The 17,436-nt window shown below is 31.1% G+C and overlaps 1 protein-coding gene across 2 annotated transcripts in view; it reads right to left on the bottom strand.

Annotated features, from left to right (window-relative positions):
• The window catches only part of LOC143082105 (paired box protein Pax-6-like), a 39,785-nt gene extending 37,321 nt beyond the window's left edge, over window positions 1–2,464 (bottom strand). For both annotated transcript variants that reach the window (XM_076257663.1, XM_076257661.1), the window contains exon 1: window positions 2,053–2,464. The gene's annotated coding sequence lies outside the window, so the exon portion shown is untranslated. The remainder of the gene's footprint in view (window positions 1–2,052) is intronic.
• Between the last annotated feature and the right edge of the window lie 14,972 nt (window positions 2,465–17,436).

The raw sequence follows: 17,436 nt of genomic DNA on the forward strand, positions 1-17,436 counted from the left end.
CGGTTAACTGTAGGAAAAGCTATTAATCCAGTTAAATTTAGTTAATAATTAACTAGACTTTTGTCAGTTAATCTGTTCAGATTTAGATGAAGTGGGAATGTATAAACGAATTGAGGAATGACATAAGAGAAGCTTTAAATTCAAGAGGTGTTATGTATATAATCAAACATTTAAAAGATTTATAAAATTATAATAATAAGCATTTGAAATGTAATTTTATTGTGTATTAAACGAATTTTTAGAACAAGTGTTCTTGATCATATTTAACAGGTACTATCGAATTCAAATGTTATTTTACGTTCTACTTCAAATTTTAACTGAGGAGTTTCATATTGTTTTGTTAATGATTTTTAAGTGTTGAATGTTTATGAAGAGTATTAAAACTAAAGATATATGCTATTGTAAGTTTAACTAAATTTAAAAAAAAATAATATAAAAAAAGCAAATTTAACCGAAGTATAGAAATGAATGAAAATCATGTGATTTCATATTTTTTAAGAAAAAGATGCTTATTTAAAACTATTTGACCATTTTTATTCACTTCAACATATAAAAATAAAATAAATTCATAATCATTATTTTACAGGCGAGTTAAAAAAATATACTTGAAACAGGAATCTTTTTTGTAATCTGCAAATAATAAAGGAAAGAATATTGTTCCTCACAAAGTAAAAGATTTTTGATTTTTTCAACAATAAAGGTTTTTTTTAGAAGCGTTCTATTTATATAATTTTTGTTGCAAAATCGATATATTTCATTATGGAATATTTTTGTGATTTGTATATATATTTGTGTTTCCCTAACTATGATACATGATTTAAGAACTACAAACTGTGTGTGCTAAGCCGTCGGATACTAATACTGCTCCCAGTTAATATTTCTCTAAAATATGGATATGATTATCTTATGATTAATCCAGTTATTTCCGAATACATTACAGATAAAGATTTAATATTTTCCTTCAGGCAGATAATCCGTTTATCTTCAAAAAGCATCATGTGTTTTGAAAATGACAACTGTCAATTTCATGCCTGGTAAATTTCACACAATGTAATAAAATAAAAACAAGCAAAATTTTTATCCATTTTATACTATCAAAAATGTCTGAAGGGTTAAATATTATTAATACATTTTCAATACACGGATTTAAGATTGAGTACACTGGGCGCCGTGAAGGCCCGTTAAATTATTGTGACTTATAAAGTAAAACCTAACTAGCTATTACTCCAACAATCATAACTCTACAATGAGAGGAAATAAATATAGAAATAAACAAAATAAATATCAAAAATAAAGTTTACATTTTATATTTGTTATATTGTTTTGTATACATAAGGATGTCTATTCCAGAACTGAAGTCGCTGTAGGAAGAACTAGGTACTCACGAATTACATACATAAACTGTCGTTCAATAATAGAACATGCACCCAAATGTTGAGAAATATCTTTGACCGACTGTTTAAATATTAGTGTGACATAACTCTATGGTGAATTGGATATATAGATTAAAATATAATCTGTAAAATATATTATTTATTGCATACAATATCCAGTTTACGATGGTATATTTGTTGTTTATTTTTTTTATCTTAGAACTCTTCAAAACCACAAACCAAAATGCGAGATGTTTTAGATACACGTGTTGGTATGTAACTTGCGTGAACGTTTATTATTTTATTTTTCTCTCTATTTCCAAAATCAGCATCTTCAATCCGGACTGTTGGTCAGTCTGTTGGTCAAATTGTTAGTTTTTCCTTACATAGACCACAGTCAGAAGAAAAATATATGTCGTATCATCGTAAACAATACAACATCGGTCAGTATGGAATGTTTGTAAAAAAAAACATAAATAATTGTCAAAAATAATTTCCTAATGTCCCACAAATAACTAAAAATTATGCATCCTTTATATGCGCGATATAACTTTGAAACGCAGAGAGGAGATGAAAACAAAAAGAATGAATTATCTAAATGTTAAATGAAAAATGACCAAGTAGAAAGGGGGAGGATGCTATTTTCCAAAATTTTAAACAATTATTACAATTGACTTACCTGAAATTTTTGAAAAATTTTGTAGTTAATTGTCTAGTTTCCACAATGGTTGTCCCATTCACGCATCAATTACAAATTGTGTCCCTCCGCTGAAGATAACTTATTAGATTTTTCACGATTCAGTGATAACGTCTTGTTTGGTAAATTCCTCTGGACAGTTAACACACGTGCATTTAGTTTTCAAAACATAAATAGTAATTGTCAATGGCGACTGCTTACATATGCTTTTAAAATGTTATAAAATATCTGGGTTAAAATTCCTACTTTTGTCGAGCGAAAAGAAACAGTATATGCGAAGTTACTGCTATATAATGTTATAAATCTGCAATCATTCTTTAACGAATATTTCAGGGCCGATTGCTTTTTCCACTACTTTGGTACGTTATAACGCCTGATTTAAAACTGCCACCTCTGTAGAGAAGTTCTTTTTAGCCATGAATTCACATATTTATTAAATCATGAAAAATAGGTGGAGCTTGAATAATTTCAACCAATCCTTTTACGACTTCTACAACTATGTTAAGCTTGAGCAATCAGAAGTGTTTAAATCAAAATAAGATTAATGAAAAGATGAAATTATAAAATATAATATTGCTATCGGATTGAATTATTAAAATACATTATATCCAATTGGGCGGTCTAGTGAGAAAATACAAGATGCTGAGATTGGCTTGCTACGTGATAATGAGAGAATCGAATTTGTAGTAGCCCAATCATAAACATCCATTGCTTTTAAACTTCTTAAATGTATTTTAAACAAAAAACGAAGATTATTTTTGGAATTGATGAATTGATTTTTGGATTAAATAATTTTCTGATCGAATGTAATTAATTTCGTCATTAAATACCTGTAAGTCTTTGATGGTTGTCTTTATTAATTGACGTATTTTTCTTTTGTTTCATCGTTATTTATTATTAAATTGCATGTTTTCGTTGTAAGATTAATATTTTTTTCTTTTTATCAACTTCTATTTTAATTAAAATAATTTGAAACACGTAGACTAATTTATTAATGTGTACGAATTTTCCATCAATTTCATTTTAGTTTCCGATAAACATAAAATAAAAGAAAAGAATTATGAACACAAAATAATGTGTATTTTAAAATTGGAAATTTGGCAGTGACGTACATGTTTTAATATTTATAAACAATACATCAAATATCATCTAGTTTTAAAATTCATTTGAATTTGATAATTGTGCATATATTTATTTGAATATGTTCACACGTCCAAAACGTTTGTGAATTGTATGAAATATTATTTCTTGTGATTTTGCTGTAATTTGTGCATTTAAAAATATTTTTGTGAGACAAAGTAAATAGAAAACATCATAATATAAAGCTTGTAATTTATATAAAGAAAGAATAAGTGCAAACATATGAACATATTGTTTTAAAATTTTATTCTCTCGCAACATTTTCTTCAACTACTAATAACATTTTATATTTTCGTCGATTTATCGCGCTTAATACGTCATCATAAGTTCTGAAATGTTTAACAATGATTTATTAATTAACATATCTGTATTGAAAAACTTATTTTTGTTCTTTTATCTAGTCATTATAACGTTTTCCCAAAAGAAATGAGACATAGAATGTTTAACCTCTCAAAGGAAATAAATATAAAAAAGAAATAAATAAACTAGAGGTAAAATAATTAAATCATTAAAAAGCACAATAGCATGAAATACAATTCTAAATATAGAAAAGCGAAATGAAGTGATCTATAGTCAAACTTTTATATTTTTTGTATTGTCCAGTTTGTCAGAGGAAAGTAAGAATCGGAAACAAACATGAAATGAATTAATTTAGCCTTTAAATATTATACATTATAGATAGAACAAGAATTGTTTTCTGGATACCCATGTGTCCTCAGCATAAGGTTTTAATCTAAAGAACTTTATACAAATAAATATACTTCATTTTCTATTTTCTTTAACACCAAAAGCGTGCATATTCTTCTATTCAACCAGGAAAATTCTAAAGAAAACACGAATATTATCTCTTTGGAAATTTTACTGCAAACTTGCATTTACTTGGTCGTTAGTTTTCTCGTTTGAATTGTTTTACATTTGTAATTTTGGGGCCTTATATAGCTTACTATACAGTATGGGCTTTGCTCATTGTGACCTATAGCTGTTAATTTCTGTGTCATTTGGTCTCTTGTGAAGAGTTATTTCATTGGCAATCATACCACATCTTCTATTTTATAATTACTATCACACCAACATTAAATTAAAAAAAGAAAAAGAAACAGTGCAACATTATTCATATTCAAGCATTCAGAAGACTTAAATTGGACGGCAGTTTTTATAATAAATTTGTTCAATTCCAAGATATTTGGAACAATTGCTACATACACTGATGCTATAAGATAAGCATTTATTACCAGTATCAAAATGTCTTTAAAGAAACCAATTCGAAGCTTGAGCCACCATTTTCTACATAAGAACATGCCTGGACCATTTAAGTCAGGAATATGAAAGTTTTTTTTCCATTGGTTTAATGTGTTTGAGCTTTTGATTTTGTCATTTGAATAGGGACTTTCCGTTTTGAATATTCCTCGGAGTTCAATATTTTTGTGAATTTATTCTTTTTCAAATTGCAAACTTCTTACCGTTCTCTAAAAGCCAAATAATAAACCTATTCCAAAGTCACCAAAATCTTACCTTTCTATGAAAATAAAAAAATAAACTTATTCCAAAGTCATTAAATCCTGGACGATTTTTATTTTAAAAATATTATTCCAATGAACAAAAAAGTTGTGAAGTACAATATTAAGAAGTGTGTGTTATATACATCCCTGCATCATCTATATATAAAGTCACACATCTGTAACACAATTACACATGTCACTGCTTTATCTCATATGCTCTTTTTCCATTCAGTTAATTTTCCTCTTATTTTATTCGTTTTTGAGAAGATTGTTTTGCTTTATCAATTTTAATTCTTTCAGCTCTCAATTAACTCATTATGCGGAAGAGAAAGAACAGGTGCTTGGAAACTGATGTATATATTTTACATGTTTCGGGTGCTGTGAGGACAAACTATATATCTTGGGGTCATGAGTATGTCATCCAATGTTTTAAAATATTGGTCGAAAGTTTCCTTTTTTGGAAAGAATAGAACAAATTCTGATTACATCCTTTTATACATGAAAAAATGTTTAAACGACAATGTTAAAGAAGAAACTGGAAGAAAATTTAGAATCAGCGGGGCATAATGAAATAGATTTGTTCATGGCCTATTGACCTTTATGGTTCCTACATTCACCATTATTCAACTCAGACGCAAAAATGAAAAATTGACATTTCATGATTTAACCAATTTTTGTTCCAATGAAGGGTCTTTATCCCACTAATGTAAAATATGATATATTCAAAATAAACATCCCTGCATTTCAGTATTTTTGTGAATTTATTCTTTTCCAAATTGCAAACTTCTTACCGTTCTCTGAAAGCCAAATAATAAACCTATTCCAGATATAAAATAAGAGGAAAATTAACTGAATGGAAAAAGAGCATATGAGATAAAGCAGTGACATGTGTAATTGTGTTACAGATGTGTGACTTTATATATAGATGATGCAGGGATGTTTATTTTGAATATATCATATTTTGCAGATGATGCAGGGATGTTTATTTCTTTGGGTTTTATCCTAACAATAGTTTTATATATATTTTGTTTAATTCAACTTAAAGTAAGTCAGATAAAATATAGTTTTATGCTGAATCTGTTAACAGTTTATATAAAAATACAATTACCAATGAAAAACCAAGAAGTCGGTAATTTCCAATGTTGAAGTACCGGATAAACTATACGCCACTAGTTTAATATTATGTCAAAGGGTTGTACATGATACTCCATACTATCATCATCCAGCAATAAATGTTACAATCACGGAATAATAACTGCTCAGGTTTAAAACCATTAAAGAATGCACTTGGAAATGATATTACATACTCAATAATTACTATTACATAGGGTTAAACATTTCGTAAAAAATATATTTACCATTCCTTACATGTAAGACATCAAACATAACGCTTTATTTAAAGTAAGAAAATGCAAGATAATAAAAATCATAAGCCATATAGAGCTTTGAAACAGACAAAACAAAAGCACAATCCAACAAAGCATACACATATAAACACATGTACACACACACAATTACACAGAGGAAGCAAGGCTTCATGGTATGCATGCATACATAAAACACAATAGTTCTATCAAGCAGATTAAACACATATGTATAAGCATGCAATAATGGGGTATAAATACCAAAGCAAGAGTAAAAAGTTTTGCACAGTAGAAAAGCACAAAAAATAGTTCAATAACTCAAATAAGCAAACAAAGCACTATAAGTGGACAGAATATTTGTCTTGCTGAAAACAAAGCACTATAAGTGGACAGAATATTTGTCTTGCTGAAAACAAAGCACTATAAGTGGACAGAATATTTGTCTTGCTGAAAACAAAGCACTATAAGTGGACAGAATATTTGTCTTGCTGAAAACAAAGCATTACACAAAGAACAATAAAAAGAATTAACAGATTAAGCAGGCAAAACATTAGCATGACCTAGAACTTGTCACGGTTTGAACATGTCTGTTCGATGAAATACTAGTATTTCAGATTTTCTAGCACTTTGCATTGGAAATATATTCCTATTTTCATGAGGTCACTAAATACTTCAATATATACTACAGATTGTAAAACTCAAGGTGTTGTCGGGTTATACCAAGAGACATAACTTTAAAAAAAATGGCAACAACTAAACTTGTGACGATGTTTCATGTAGACTCGTACTGTAATTTCAAACATTTAATGTTGACTATGACACGACTGTTGGAGTCGGTTAAACATACAGACTGCTTCCGACTGAAAGTGACAAAATTGGATGTGTAGAATTTTATTAAGACAAGCACTATACTTTCAAATGGATGTTTTGACTGCGTCGGTTTATACAGAAAGGCACCGAGTCTTTATATGAATTGTTTTCGACTATGACTCGACTTGCATCAAGTTTGTGGGGCCATTAGTTAATACTAGGATTAGTTCAAATTAAACAACCTTACCATCAAATGTCGACACGTCACAGATTCACTTTATATAAATGAGTATGCACCATATATACACCGACTATTCTCCAAAAGCTAGTTCTTTACCCCAAGTTGATTCTTTTTTTTTCTTCAAATTGCCGTTTTAATAGACAATTTGATGAATTTTGCACAAGAGAACATTTCCTTAGTACCCAATGTCTATACAAAGTAAGTTGCAACACTCCCAGTTGAACTGACAGAGAAAACGCGTTTTCAAAGACTCGAGAGAAATAGTTTTGCCAGTCATATATTAATAAAAGTGGTTTATCTACCAAATATTGGTAAGATATGTATATACAGGTATAGGAATTTCCTTTGCAGGAAAGATGTTTTTGAGTTATTCTATGCATGCATTTCCGTTTTACAGCCTTGCTACTTCTGCTATAAAACTGAGTGGACATTTTTGTAATTGCATTGATCAAAGCTGAAGAATTTCCAACCCAAAGCTGCCTCATGGTAGACCAACTTCTAAATGTACTTTATTTACTAAGCTTGTCATAATATTCTCATTAATTACGTCGAGTGGTGCTTGACCAGTTGTCCGTATTTAAAATATTACTAGGAATTACATTACAAAGTTAACACTTTTACACAATAGCCTACTTTATAAACTATTCAAGCCAATGTATTACATATTATTCGATGTGTACCGGACCGACCACGGGGTTGTTTACGAGTTCCGGTCATTGTTATGATCCTTTATATCTTTGGTTAAGGTGTATATAATCCAGATAAAACGGGAAGATCCACACTTAACTTCTCCATTTTTCAGGTGATTAAAGATTCCACTTCATTTAAACTTATATCACCTGTTCGTGTAAGTCACAACAAGAGGTGTGGATAATGCCCGGAGTCAGATTAGGACAAGAAACGTCTTCCCTTACGGGTTATGTATTAATGAGGGATATAACGAGTCAATCAGAATTTGTCGTGAATTGTAATGATTTCTTGATTATAACTATTACACGTTGATATTGTTGGGAAATTGAGAATGTTCAACCACTTCCTTATTTTGCATTTGAATTCATAACAAGTTGAAGAATCGAACGTACACCTGTGTGACAGACAAATTTGGGAAAAAGAATAAATTGAAAAAAAATGGAAAATATCGATGAAATTTAATCTAGTTTTTGATTGCTGCTTTGGTAAGGCCAGTATGATAATAGATCACAATATAGCACGAAAGTGCAAGTCTTGTACCCAGACACTGTCAGAACGTGAATTTAGTATTCCATTTTTAAAGATTTTAGAACATCAGTCAAAACCTCTAAATGTATTCAGTATGCAGATTTCTTACATATTTTTATTTTTCTGTTGTTGAAATGTAACTGACCAACACGACTTTCAGGTTATATTGCTTCTGCTTAAAGGGGGCCAATAATTAAACGATAATACACGAATGAGTCCAATGGACTCAGAAATTCTTTTAATGGTATTGTCGAGGTGCAAGTGTTCCACCTAACAGAAGTTCCATTTGAAATTTCCTATTGGAACACATATTTATCTTGGCATGCCAAAATATGCACAGAAATATACAAAGAACACTATATGCATGCGTATCCCAATCTATGTAAATAGTTTTTTAGTATTCATGTTATTCTTTTTATTCACGAAATATATTACATATAAAATATATTTGTGTAAGTAAATAACATATCTAAAAATACGCAATCCATATTAGTCTTCCGTAATTGAAAATTGTCCCATATATTTTGTCTGGCATATATGTCTGCGGTAACAACATCTACTTAACCAACATTGTTCTAACAATCAATTACAAATTTTAAGATTTTAAAAATCCTCTTCCGGTTTATAGTGTCAAATTTCAACTGTCGAAAAGTATCTAATTGGGAACATGTTAAAGACTTATACATGCCGAACATTGGGGTAACTCACTAAGACATCGATGTATAAATATCCCTCGGCAAGAACGGCTCACGGTGGAGTAACTTCCCAGGAATAATCCAATTACCACATTATGTAGATATCGCAAGGTTTGAGGAAACCTGTGTCTTTCGTGCGGAAAATTTCTCATATTCAGCTTCAGCCCAGAGGGAGTTTGGAAGCTTTTCATATTTCCTCGGATATTTCACTCCGCCAATTAATTAAAACCAGACCAAACTTTATTATCACTTGTTAAAAATCGTTCTAATCCAACTTAAAACTTCCGCTTAGACTTGATACCAATTTATTGCAGAGCTTTGTGATTAAGGATAAGTTATATCAAATATTTAGTCCAAATAACTTTATCAATACCCTTATATTAATTGCAATTTACATAGAAATAGCTACATTGCTGTAAAAGTACGAAGCTGACTTAAAATCCATGTACTCGATTCATGATTGGGATATTGGTTCCTATGATGTTTTTATTTATTTATGTTTTTATGTTAAGAATATCTTTTTTTCGATGGTGCATGACATAATTTATAATTTGTTGCAAATCGTCAAAGAGGGTTAGTATTATGATACATAAGTGCTGAAAATGTGTTTCGTAGAAAAAGAAGGAGTAAAAAATCCAGAAATTCCTAAACATTTAAGTAACGACTATTTTTTCACTTTCAATAATAAAAAGCATCAAAGTCAAATTTATTTTGAGATTAATCATGGAATGTCACAAATGATTAATTTTATTTATTTTCTAAAAGCACAATTATAATTTTAAAATTATTTCCTGTGCGGTCGATTAGTTACAATTAACTGGGGGCAGACAAATAATACTAAATTTTAAAAGTTCGTCTGAAAACTTTTGAATTTCGTTCACCTCATAAAACCGGAATTAAAATTCTTATGTCTCCTGCATTTGATTCAAACACTATATTTGCTGCATTAATATCCAATTCAATGCTGTTACCTTTTGATTTCTTTCAATCCCCGTGTGAATAAACGTTCTTGAGACGTTGACTGCCCTCGTGCCTTATCTCTACAATGGCGATGTGAAAGGCTGAGCAATAGAAGAGTTCCCATTCAAAAGCCTGTCTCTTTCTCGAGAGTTTCTATTTTGTTTGACGCCGTAAAATCGGAATTCAGGCGTCTGTAAGAAATGTTGGGCTATTTGACATGCTAATTTTTCATGTATCTGTTTATTGTTATTTTAGAGAGGGAAAGGGGATTAAATCTCTTATAAAGTCTTAAGTGAATTAAATACACCGTGGTTTTCAATACCTTTATAAATATATGTTGAATTATTGTCCTATTTGAATTGCCTAAAATCTAACCAACAATTACGCGTCCCCTTTTAATTGTTATTAAACTAAAGAGTTCTATAAAGATAATCTGTCAATTGGGGACATTGAAAAAGGAGTGAAAATCTTCGAATAATCCGTCCAACCCACCGATAGAAAAAGAGCATTAACCATAGAAGGCTAGGTTTCATATTCTTAAAAAAAAAAACATCTTTTCAATCTTTAAGTTTAATTAAGTGATAAAAATGTTACAAAATATCTTTTCATTTCTACCAACAAAGGTTTCTGTTAGCTTTAAAACATCACCCAAACCTGCATTGTGCAGAGTGTCTTTGTAATCTGAAATGCACAAATTACTGGTAGCTGTTCTGAATTCCTTCTTAGGTATTAAGTGAGGTATATAGAGACTTTCACTTTTAATCTTTTATTTGATATAATGATATTTTCATCTTTTTTTCATGTTAGCCCAACCTTTGACATTGTGTTTGTGAGAATTTGAAATGATTTTACACCTCAGGCGTGCTATATACTATTGACATTGGCTTAATTCTTTTCTCTTTATTCCCATGTTTTCATACATTACAAGTGTTGAAAAGGATGATCCACACACAAGTCACAATCCACTCTCTAAAGTACAACTGACTTCCGTTGTATAAAGTCCGTTAAAAAATCTTATAGTTTGCCATGTATCAGTTTAGATGGATAAGATACATTTTATTTTAATTCGAGTTTGCAAAACTTAGAAAAGACATGCTTTCAAGACATTTTTCTCATAATAAAAACAAAAACTCACAATTAAAAACATTGTTGGTATAAGTTTGAATATAGCTTAAAAGAGAAGCGAAAGATACCAGATGGTCAGTCAAACTTATAGATCGAAAACTAACTGACAATACCATGGCTAAAAATGAAATAGACAAACGATAGTGCAAAAGACATAACATATAGAAAACTAAAGACTAAGCAACAAGAACCCCACCAACAACTGGGGGTTGTCAGTTTATTTTCGATCTATGAGTTAAAATGTCCCTTTTGTATCTTTATCCCCTCTTTTGCAAGTCACCATGGAAACATTATAAGGTAAAAGAAAAAACCTACCGTGATGTCACTGCATAAACAAATATTTCTGGACTAATGTATATTGTCATTTAAGATATTTTTTCTTATTAAAAAGATTAACTGTAACAACTGGTTTGCTTAAAAAAAAAGGCTTCATCTTGTAGACTTTGAAAATAATTTTGCAGTACTTCAAACGTTTTAATACATTGACATGTGAAGAATTATTACTTTTATGAACTAATCAGCTGAATTAATAAAACAAAAATGATATTAATGATATCTGGCATACTGGATTTGTTCCGCTTTCAGGATTTTTTTTATTTTTTATTACTTTATGTTGTCGCACTACATTTGGTATGCTTTCAGGATTTTTATTCTTCAATAAGTTTAATTATTATGATCTGTTTAACAATAAAGAGACACTTTACTTGATGAGTGAGATGCAGATGTTTAGATGTTTTAACATCTTCTATTCTATTATAACACATGATAAATCAAAGATGACCAATGTAACAGATAAATATATATAGTGATGCGTGAATTTGTTCATCTGCTTTCGCGAAGTATATATCTTACAATTTGTTCATCTGCTTCCGCGAAGTATATATCTTACAATTTGTTCATCTGCTTTCGCGAAGTATATATCTTACAATTTGTTCATCTGCTTCCGCGAAGTATATATCTTACAATTTGTTCATCTGCTTTCGCGAAGTATATATCTTACAATTTGTTCATCTGCTTTCGCGAAGTATATATCTTACAATTTGTTCATCTGCTTCCGCGAAGTATATATCTTACAATTTGTTCATCTGCTTCCGCGAAGTATATATCTTACAATTTGTTCATCTGCTTTCGCGAAGTATATATCTTACAATTTGTTCATCTGCTTTCGCGAAGTATATATCTTACAATTTGTTCATCTGCTTTCGCGAAGTATATATCTTACAATTTGTTCATCTGCTTTCGCGAAGTATATATCTTACAATTTGTTCATCTGCTTTCGCGAAGTATATATCTTACAATTTGTTCATCTGCTTTCGCGAAGTATATATCTTACAATTCATTGATCTGCTTTCACGAAGTATATATCTTACAATTCATTGGAAGTAATATGTTCATCAGACAAAAACATTCAATCAAGCATGACCATATAAAAGGGACTTAATTTAATTTTACCAGAATTAAAGAAATTATGTGATGTTTTGGTTTCACTAGCATAATAAAGACAAAGACATACTGGATATTAGATATAGATGTGGTATGAGTGCCAATGAGACAACTCCCCATCATATGGATATTAGATATAGATGTGGTATGAGTGCCTATGAGACAACTCCCCATCATATGGATATTAGATATAGATGTGGTATGAGTGCCTATGAGACAACTCTCCATCATATGGATATTAGATATAGATGTGGTATGGGTGCCTATGAGACAACTCTCCATCATATGGATATTAGATATAGATGTGGTATGAGTGCCAATGAGACAACTCCCCATCATATGGATATTAGATATAGATGTGGTATGAGTGCCAATGAGACAACTCTCCATTAAAGTCACAATTTGTACGTGATATTAGATATAGATGTGGTATGAGCGCCTTTGAGACAACTCCCCATCATATGGCCATTAGATATAGATGTGGTATGAGCGCCTTTGAGACAACTCTCCATCAAAGTCACAATTTGTACGTGATATTAGATATAGATGTGGTATGAGCGCCTATGAGACAACTCTCCATCAAAGTCACAATTTGTACGTGATATTAGATATAGATGTGGTATGAGCGCCTATGAGACAAGTCTCCATCAAAGTCACAATTTGTACGTGATATTAGATATAGATGTGGTATGAGCGCCTATGAGACAAGTCTCCATCAAAGTCACAATTTGTACGTGATATTAGATATAGATGTGGTATGAGTGCCAATGAGACAACTCCCCGTCATATGGATATTAGATATAGATGTGGTATGAGTGCCTATGAGACAACTCCCCACCATATGGATATTAGATATAGATGTGGTATGAGTGCCAATGAGACAACTCCCCACCATATGGATATTAGATATAGATGTGGTGTGAGTGCCTATGAGACAACTCCCCATCAAAGTCACAATTTGTACGTTTCAATGCAAAAAAGCAAATCTCAAGAGTTTATCTTACCTCCTTTACATTTCCAGGAATATGATTGGTTAAAAGCGTCCGCGTGCAAACCGTGTATATTTGATATTAGGTTAAGATAGTCGGTAAGATAAATTCGTTACATAGTGTGCTAGTGACGTAATACGCTCTCACCCCATATGGAATTTACTGACCCCATATATACCGTATTAGGTCACTAGCACACTATGTAACTAATATTATCATAGGCTCTACATTGAGGTCTTTTAAAAGGTCCTTGTAATAAACAACAACATTAAGCAGATACATAACACAAGTTTCATTGGATTATTCGTGTATATGGATATAACAAGTATCCTATACATATTTAGTCGTCTAAATAATGACGACTTCAGTATGTATACTAAAGAAATTTATCCTGTAGAACTTACTTTAAATAAAGCTAATGATAACAATGACCACTGCCCTTTCCTCGATCTTGATATCTATATCATAAACGGGAAGCTTAATACAAAAATTTATGATAAAAGAGATGATTTTTCATTTCCTATTGTTAATTATCCATTTTTAGATGGTGACGTTCCCTTGTCACCATCTTATGGTGTTTATATATCTCAACTTGTACGATTCGCTCGTGTATGTAACAATGTATTAGATTTTAGCGAGAGAAATTTATGTATTACTGAAAAATTATTACACCAGGGTTTTCGATATCACAAACTGGTCAAAACATTTACTAAATTTTATCACCGGTATAAGGAAATAATTCGTAAATATAACTCAACATGCAGACATCTTATACGTTCAGGTATTTCACATCCAAAATTTTATGGAAATATTCTTTATAAAGCACAAAAATGTCAGTATTCTCCTCAGAAACTAACAAAACCTTTAAATAGACTTATTAAAAGGGGATATAGTTACGATACTGTTGTCAGGTCATTAAAGATTGCATATTTTGGCTTTAACATTGATTCACTGATAGGGTCTTTGCATCGGAACTAAACACATTTATTTCTAAAAAAACAGTTGTTGGCATGACACGGGTTATGTTCTTCTCATATATTTTATGATAGTATGATACTAAACCCCTAACGGGAGGGATTGTACCTGATATTCATATGATGAAGACATAATCTTTCAATCAGTTTAATTGAGGTCTGGAGCTGGCATGTCAGTTAACTGCTAGTAGTCTGTTGTTATTTATGTATTATTGTCATTTTATTTATTTTCTTTTGTTACATCTTTTGACATCAGACTCGGACTTCTCTTGAACTGAATTTTAATGTGCGTATTGTTATTCTTTTACTTTTCTACATTGGCTAGAGGTATAGGGGGAGGGTTGAGATCTCATAAACATGTTTAACCCCGCCGCAATTTTGCGCCTGTCCCAAGTCAGGAGCCTCTGGCCTTTGTTAGTCTTGTATGATTTTAAATTTTAGTTTCTTGTGTATAATTCGGAGTTTAGTATGACGTCCATTATCACTGTACTATTATGCATATTTTAGGGGCCAGCTGAAGGACACCTACGGGTGCGGGAATTCTCGCTACATTGAAGACCCATTGGTTGCCTTCGGCTGTTGTTTGCTCTATGGTCGGGTGGTTGTCGCTTTGACATATTCACCATTTCCTTTCTCAATTTTATATGGCCTTTTCAATGTCTCCTTCGTATCAAATTGAAACACAAATATAAACCAGAGATCTCTGCACGGGGTATTATATTGGTTGAAAGTGTGTGATACTGAAAAAGCCATATCAAGATAGTAAATACCTTATTTTATACTAAAACATATTTTTTTCACATGATATGACGTCAAGTAAACTTCTCATTTATATCAGAATTGAAAATTTGTATTTGCACCAGCCGTTTAATAAACGCATTAATTATTTGATGCCAGGACAGTTGTAGCATTATACAGTGGTTGTATAAAGTTATCAAACATACCATTAAATTGAGAATGGATATGGGAAATGTGTCAAAGCGACAACAACCCGACCATAGAGCAGACACCATGTTATAATTTTAGAAAAGTGCAATACGTGCGTATTGTCCCCTAAAACCCATATATAGTAATGGAAGCAAAACAATTCCTTGACCAAATCATGACGAGGCGGAAAAACTTTGAGCAGCTAAACTAAAACAAATTGCATAATCTGATAAAAGGCCTTCTACATCCACCATTCATGTATTTTTTTTAGGTGTCTGTTATGGTTTCGGTTGGATCATTTGTGAGGGCCCTCATGGGGTTTTTGATTATGTGATTACTTGGCCGTTTTTTTAATGATTATTTGATTATTAAGCCAAATATTTCATGATTATTTGATTACCTAGGACTGTATTTTTAGTTTATGATTATTTGATTACTAAAGATAAGCAAATATTTAATGATTATGTGATTATATTGGCAAAAAAATGGTGATTATGTGATTACTAGGAGGGGCCTCATTTGTTATGCCCAATCGTTTGTAGTCCGAATAATTAAATAATTGCCTTTCCATAACATCATTGTTATAAAAATTGATTAGAAGAGTATTGCGTAAACAGTTGTATAAAGTTCGAGATTGCATGTAGTTTTTGTTTTGTGATATCCTGTGGTGTGTGTCGTTGAGGGAATATGTTTTTGTTGTTCTGCGGTTTGCATGTTGTATCAATTATTATATTACTTGTTGGGCGTTTCTCTGCGATGAATGTTCCTGCTTGGTTTTGTGCTGTATTTCTGTCACGTAGTGTTGTCGATTTAGTGAGAAAAAAAATTAATATTGTCATAAAGTGGGAGGTTTGGCCCACATTATTTTCATAAAATGTCCTGCAAAAAGTTAGGAATATGGCAGTTGTTTATATCAAATATAGTTCGGTTCTTTGCATTTTGGCGTTTGATTTTGATGCACTACAGTGTTCTTGTTGTTCCTTTGTTTTTCTCTTATACCTGATGCGTTTCCCTCAGTTAATTTTTTTTACCCGGATCAGTTTTCTCTCCAACAATTTATGAGTATTATACACCGTTATACTACTGTTGCTTTTATTTGGAACAGAAAAGGTTTCGAATGATTTCTCACATTTCATGAACTGAACTGTAAATTAACAGTAAATGAAATTTCCTGTTAGCATAAAATGTATTAATAAAATCATAAATGTACTGACTACTGGACTTGTGTCATTCTTGTGGACTGAACGCCCACATGCAGTGGCATCTACCGAAAATCAGTGGTTGGAAACTGTTCAAATATACAAAGCTGAGGATGGGGTCCGTTGAACGCGCGATTCGTATACATAAGACTTTTCAGTTGCGATAGAATAAAAAAAATGATTGGGAAAAAAATCCATTTAGAATTTGAAAAGCTTTTCAAAGCAAAAATACAAACGAGTAGTGCTAATTATAAATTAGGGTAAGACTCCCTTTTTATATTGCCATTTGATTACAGACTGTCCAATCTAAATTTTTCTCGGAGTTCGGTATTTTTTTATTTTACTTTTTTTCATGCGGTAAACAAACATAACGAATGATTATATTGGCAATAAATTGACAAAAAAGACCAAATACAAGTAAACACAGATTGCAAAGGTGGATCGTTTAATAAAACTTTTTAATATTGGTATAATTATTATGCAAGTGAAAGTTGTAGGTTGCACCAGGTCTTTTGGGTCAACAAAACTTCTGTTATAGGTTTCTTGAATTTATTGGGTTGTTTTCGTCCTGAAATGCAGGATACATTTTCCACTGGATATTAATTAAATTTTAATAATTCAATTATTAGTTGATTGACTATTAAATCCTGGACTTGTTATCAATAGAGAAATTTGTCTCGTTGTCACATCAGACATCACTCGTTCTATTCACAAAATAATGGACAAAACACTTCGTACTTTAAACGTTAAGTAGATATGATTCATACATCTATATAAAATGA

Source organism: Mytilus galloprovincialis, chromosome 7, assembly GCF_965363235.1.
Source record: "Mytilus galloprovincialis chromosome 7, xbMytGall1.hap1.1, whole genome shotgun sequence".
In the NCBI taxonomy this organism is placed as follows: Eukaryota; Metazoa; Mollusca; class Bivalvia; order Mytilida; family Mytilidae; genus Mytilus; species Mytilus galloprovincialis.